The 6,130-nt window shown below is 44.5% G+C and overlaps 1 non-coding gene across 1 annotated transcript; it reads right to left on the bottom strand.

Annotated features, from left to right (window-relative positions):
- Window positions 1-2,810: 2,810 nt before the first annotated feature.
- LOC119822092 lies at window positions 2,811-2,975 on the bottom strand. Its single transcript, XR_005286696.1, has one exon. It is a non-coding gene; the product is annotated as a U1 spliceosomal RNA (small nuclear RNA).
- Between the last annotated feature and the right edge of the window lie 3,155 nt (window positions 2,976-6,130).

Genomic DNA, 6,130 nt, shown 5'->3' with positions numbered 1-6,130 from the left:
GAGTTCCAGGGCAGCTAACACTACACAGAGAAACCCTGCTTTGAAAAACAACAACAACAACAACAACAAAGCTTTCTTTCCTTTCTCCAATACAACCAAACACTTTTAATTGTTTTTAAATTAATTTTATATACAACCAGTTTTCCTCTCCTTCCCTTCCTCCTGCTGTTCCCCTTTACCTTTATCTACACCCTCCTTCACCCTCTCTAGGCTCCAGGGAGTCAGCAAAATCTATCATATTAAGTTAAGTTGAGGCAGGACTAAGCCCCTCTCCCCTGCATCAAGCCTGAGCAAGGTATCCCACCATTGGCAATGGACAAGATCATGCACCAGGGATCTGGTCCCACTGCCAGGGACCATACAAAAAGACCAAGTAGCATAGCTGTCACCACTTTCAGAATGCTTTGTTCAGTCCCATGCAGGCTTTCCAGCTGTCAGTCCAGAGTCCATGAGCTAGCATCAGCTGTCTCTGTGGGTTTGCCCGTCATGATCTCGACCCTCCTTCCTCATACAATCCCTCCTCCCTTTCTTCGACTGGACTCCAGGAGCTCCAGTCCAGTGCTTAGCTCTGGATCTCTCTATCTGTTTCCATCAGTTGTTAAGTGAAAGTTCTATGATGGTAATTGAGGTAGTCACCAATGTGATTCCAGAAGGCCAGTTCAGACGCCCTCTTCGTTATTGCTAGGAGTCTTAGCTGCCGTCCTCTGTCTACAATTCTACAATCAGACACTTAAAGTAAGGAAATGTCTGCACCCTTTACTTTATAGCTAATATCCTCTTATGAGTGAATACATACTATGTTTGTCTTTCTGGGTCTGGATTACCTCATTCAGGGAGTTTTTTTTCTAGTTCCACCCATTTGCCGGCAAATTTCATGATGTCATTATTTTTCTTTTTTGTTTTTTTGAGACAGAGTTTCTCTGTAGCTTTGGAGCCTGTCCTGGAACTAGCTTTTGTAGACTAGGCTGATCTCAAACTCACAGAGATTTGCCTGCCTCTGCCTCCCAAATGCTGGGATTAAAGGCGTGCACCAGGCGGACATCATTGTTTTTTACTCCTTAGTAATATAATACTCCATTGTATAGATGTAGCACATTTTTGTATTCATTCTTCAGTTGAGGGGCGTCTAGGTTGTTTCCAGGTTCTGGTTAGTAGGCATAATGCTATGAACATAGTTGAGCAAGTGTCCTTCTGGTATGATTGAGCATCCTTTAGATATATGCTCAAGATTGGTATACTGGGTCTTGAGATAGATTGATTTCCAATTTTCTGAGAAACCACCATACTGATTTCTAAAGTGGCATACTCCATGTCTTCTCCAACATGGGCTGTCATTAGTGTTTTTGATCTTAGTCATTCTGACAGGTACAAGATTGAAGGGGCCCATTCCTACAAGATCAGCTAGGGTTCCTGGATAGGGGATCCTTGAGGCCAAAGAAAAGTCAGAAGAAACAGAAGGCAGGATAGAATTGGGAGGTATGTCTGGTCATGTCGAAGCAGCCAAAGAGCCCAGAGTTTATTTCAGAACTTGCTTATATACAAAAGCAGAACAAAGCACAGCACAGCACAGATTGTCTGTGTCTAACCATAAGACCATTCCTGTCCTTGAGTGAGTAGCCTCCTCTCTAACACGGGCTTGCTGCTCAGAAGCAGCCTTACTTCTTATCTTAATGTTTGTTGTCAGCAGTATACTGTCTACTAGATAGAGTGTTCTTTTCTCACAGGCTAAATCAGAAGACTCTTATAGCCCTCAAGGTTATAAGAAAAAGTAGAGCAGGCAAGCTTGAACTCAAATGACTTTTTTTTTTTTTTTTTTTTTGGGAAGAGTAGCCAGTACTCTTAACCTCTGAGCCATTTCTCTAGCTCCCACCTATCTGTTTTTATGCCAATACCACGATGTTTTCATTACTATAGCTCTGTAGTAGAGTTTAGAGTCAGGGATGGTGACACCATGGAGGTGTTTTTAACCACTCCCTAACAGGAAAATGTTTTCACCCAACCAGGAGGGAGAGGCAGGCGGATCTCTGAGTTCGAGGCCAGCCTGGTCTACAGAGCTAGTTCCAGGACAGGCACCAAAGCTACAGAGAAACCCTGTCTTGAATTTTTTTGGGGGGGGGGGGGATTAAAGGCGTGCGCCGCCACCGCCCGGCTTCTCAAATGACTTCTTTAAGTCAGAAATGACTCCAGATGGAAACTGAGTCACACGTGGGCTCCCACATAAAATGGTATCTCAAAGCCGGGTGGGTGGTGGTACAAGCCTCTAATCCCAGCATTTGAGAGGCAGAAGTTCTTTTCCCATTCTGTAGGCTGCTGTTTTGTCTTATTATTGAAGGTGGTTTTTTGTTTTTGTTTTTTTTTTTTTTTTTCCTTACAGAAGCTTTTCAGTTTCAGGAGGTCCCATCTAATTGTCAATATCGGTGTCTGTGCTACTGATATTATACTCAGGAAGTTGTCTTTTGTACAAATACATTCAAGGTAACTTTCCAGTTTCTCTTCTATGGGCTTCAGTGTAACTGGATTTATGTTGAGGTCATTGATCCTCTTGGACTTGAGTTTTATACAGGGCAAAAGATATGGATCTAATTGTATTTTTCTACATGTCCACATCCAGTTATGTCAGCACCATTTGTTGAAGATGCTTTGTTTTTCCATTGTATAATTTTGGTTTCTTTGTTAAAAATCAGGTGTTCATAGAGGTGTAGATTTATGTCAGGGTCTTTGATTGCATTCCATTGATCCACCTGTCTGTTTTTCTCCATAATTTGTTTAATTTTTTTGTATTTAATAAATACCTTTCTTTTCTTACTTTTCAGAGGAGAGTGTGAACGCAGTCCCCCACTAACACAAATTATGCAGTCAAGTTTCCCTGCATTTGGGGAAACTGCAGGGGTCAGCACATCCGGAGAGCAATGGATAAGCCTCGCCCTGGAGAAACCACCTTCGTGATCATGGTATCTCCCCTGCCAGGTAAGTATAATTTATTTAAATTTATTTTATGTACATAAGTGTGAACGTGTCAGACCCTCTGGAACTGAAGTTATAGACAGTTGTGAGCTGCCATGTGGGTGCTGGGAATTGAAATTATGTCCTCTGGAAGAGTAGCCAGTACTCTTAACCTCTGAGCCATTTCTCTAGCTCCCACCTATCTGTTTTTATGTCAATACCACGCTGTCTAGTAGAGCTTAGAGTCAGGGATGGTGACACCGCGGAGGTGTTTTTAACCACTCCCTAACAGGAAAATGTTTTCACCCAACCAGAGAAAGTGCCCACTAGAAATAATAGGTACTTATGTCTGTTGAATATATTTTTTTTCCAAAATAGGGTTTACCTGAGTAAAAGTCCTGTCTGTCTCTGTATTCCTTTGTAGACCCGACCTCAAACTCACGAAGATCTGCTCTATGCGCATGCGCCATAGCAAAGGCCTATATCGCCTGTGAGTGTAGATATTGAGGGCTTTTGCCTCGCCCTGTTTGAGTGCCTGCTATTATTTCGGCCTTCTGAGCACATGATCCACTGACCAGATGAGAGTATCTTCTGCCGCTGCGAAGGGTGCTCCACCATAACAACATGAAGTGGCTCAGGTCCGTGAAGAGATGACATCTGAATGCGGAAAAGGTACGTCTTTTAAATTATCCTGGAAAACCTTTATTGCCATTTCCCAGTAATCCTGCATTTGTATAAGAGCCCGGGTCAGGATCTGGAAGCAAGGTGGATGAGTGAGGAGAGGGGATTTTTTGCCACCCAGATATGAGTGGTTTTCGTGAGAGCTGGGCCTCTTTGTAGCTGTTACTGCATGAGAACAAGGCCATGTGCATCTCAGCGCTAAGATCTTGAGACTTCACGGCCCAAACCGGAAGCTGCTGGACTCTTGCCTCTCTAGAGTGATTCTGGAGCTGGAGGCAAACTTAGATCTCACGGTGCAGTTGCGGGGAACTTAGTATCACTGGGGCAAAGGAAATAGAAGTTGATGGTGGTCGTAAGGTATCAAAATTTTTGTCTCAATTCCAGTTGAAATCCTTTCAAAAAATCCAAATCTGGATAGGTCTTTTGTTTGTTTGTTTGTTTTTTTTTTTTTCTTCAAGACAGAGTTTCTCTGTAGCTTTGGAACCTGTCCTAGAACTAGCTCTTATAAACCAGGCTGGCCACAGAGATCCACCTGCCTATGCCTTCTGAGTGCTGGAATTAAAGGCGTGCACCACCACTGCCCAGCCTTTATTTATCTTTATTTTATGTGCATTATTAGTGTTTTGAGTGTTAGATCTTAGAGTTACAGACAATTGTGAGCTGCCATGGGAGTGCTGGGAACTGAACCTGGGTCTTCTAGTAGAACATAAATCTGGCTAGTTCTTAAACTGGAGAAAAAGTTTAATGGGAAGCATGTACACATCATTGCCCAGAGGGGGTTTCTGTGTAAGCCAGTTCTAAATGCCACAAGAAACATTAGCCAAAATGGCCCAGAATGAACCCCCGGCAGAGGCGCAAAGGTTCATTTAGACAAAACAGCAGAATGTTGAAGAGAGCAATGTCAAACATTTTTCAGGTGTCTTTAAGAAGCTCAAGGGCGGGGGGCTGGAGAGATGGCTCAGTGGTTAAGAGCATTGCCTGCTCTTCCAAAGGTTCTGAGTTCAATTCCCAGCAACCACATGGTGGCTCACAGCCATCTGTAATGAGGTCTGGTGCCCTCTTCTGGCCTGCAGGCATACATGTAGACAGAATATTGTACACATAATAAATAAATAAATATTTAAAAAAAAAAAAAGAAGCTCAAGGGCAAGAATGTTAGTTTAGAATCCCCAAGAGTTTCAGTTGTCAACTAGGTAAGTAATGTGTCATTCATAGTAATAATAGTAATTATTATGACCTGCTGCTGACTTGTCCTGTCCCTTTAAGAGATAAGCCCCCCCTCCCCCTTCCACTGAGGCCAGCAATCTTCCCTGTCTCCTGTCTGAAGGGGCGACTGCTGCCTCTTCTCCTCTCCCTACCTCCTTCTTCTTTCCCTCCCTCCCTCCCTCCCTCCCTCCCTCCCTCCCTCCCTCCCTCCCTCCCTCCTCCCTCTCGTCTCTCTCTCTCTCTCTCTCTCTCTCTCTCTCTCTCTCTCTCTCTCTCTCTCTGTGTGTGTGTCTCTCTCTCTCCCTCTCCTCCACCCTCTTTTCCCCCCTCCCTTCCCTTTCCTACCATAACCCCCTGAATAAACTCTCCAAACTCTTCTGTGTTGTGTGCCTATCCATCTCTCACGCTGTGGCTCCTTGTAGGAACCCACCGACCCCTCTAGCTCTCTCACCCACCTGGGACCCACAGAGGCCTCCGGTGGGGAGGTCGGCTGCCCCTCGTGGCCTGCGGCAGCCCTAAACCACCTGCAGTCGCCTGCTATGCCTGGGCCACGCCCCCCACCCCTTGGGGAACTGTGCCCGTTTTATCTAAACCATTATAGTAATAATAATCATAATATTTGCTGAGAGTTTCGACCACATGATAGGTGGGTTAGGTATATTTTTTTGTTTTGTTTTGATTGGGGGGGATGGTTTGAGACAGTCTTTCTCTGTAACAGCCCTGGCTGTGCTGGAACTGACTCTGTAGCCCAGGGTGGCCTTGAAGACACAGAGATCCACTTGCCTTTAAAGGTATTGAAAGACCCCCAGTGTGGGGAGACTCTCACTCAAGTCTTGGGATAACATGACCCCCCAGTAACTCAAGGGAGACCGTCCTTGCTGCAATCACACGAGGTTTATTGAAAGGTACCAGTGCTGAGGCTGAGACTCATAACCCACGCAGGGGAGGAGTTCCACTTTGAGTAGCTAGGAGAAGGGGTATTTAAGGGGAGGAACCACAACCCAGTAATCCAAAGGGGGTAGGGAGGGCATCATTGGAAAATTCCGAGAATACCAGTGATCATTGAAAATTCCGAAAATACCAGTGATAATCATAAGGGGATAACTCCCTTTGTTTCTCAAGATTATTCTCAAGATTACAATCTAACTTTATCTTCAGCTAGTTCCTGAAACAGAGTCACTGAACCCGTTAACCTAGATTTTTGGCTCTTCTCTTCCTGCTAGAGAGGTCTGGATTTTTCTGGGTCTTTCAGTATACACCATTATGCCTGGTGGAAATGTAATTCTCCATCTTCCCGACT

The sequence above is a fragment of the Arvicola amphibius genome, chromosome 8 (assembly GCF_903992535.2).
Source record: "Arvicola amphibius chromosome 8, mArvAmp1.2, whole genome shotgun sequence".
Taxonomy (NCBI): domain Eukaryota; kingdom Metazoa; phylum Chordata; class Mammalia; order Rodentia; family Cricetidae; genus Arvicola; species Arvicola amphibius.
Note: the sequence above shows the minus strand (reverse complement) of the source record. Positions and strands in the feature narration are given on the sequence as shown.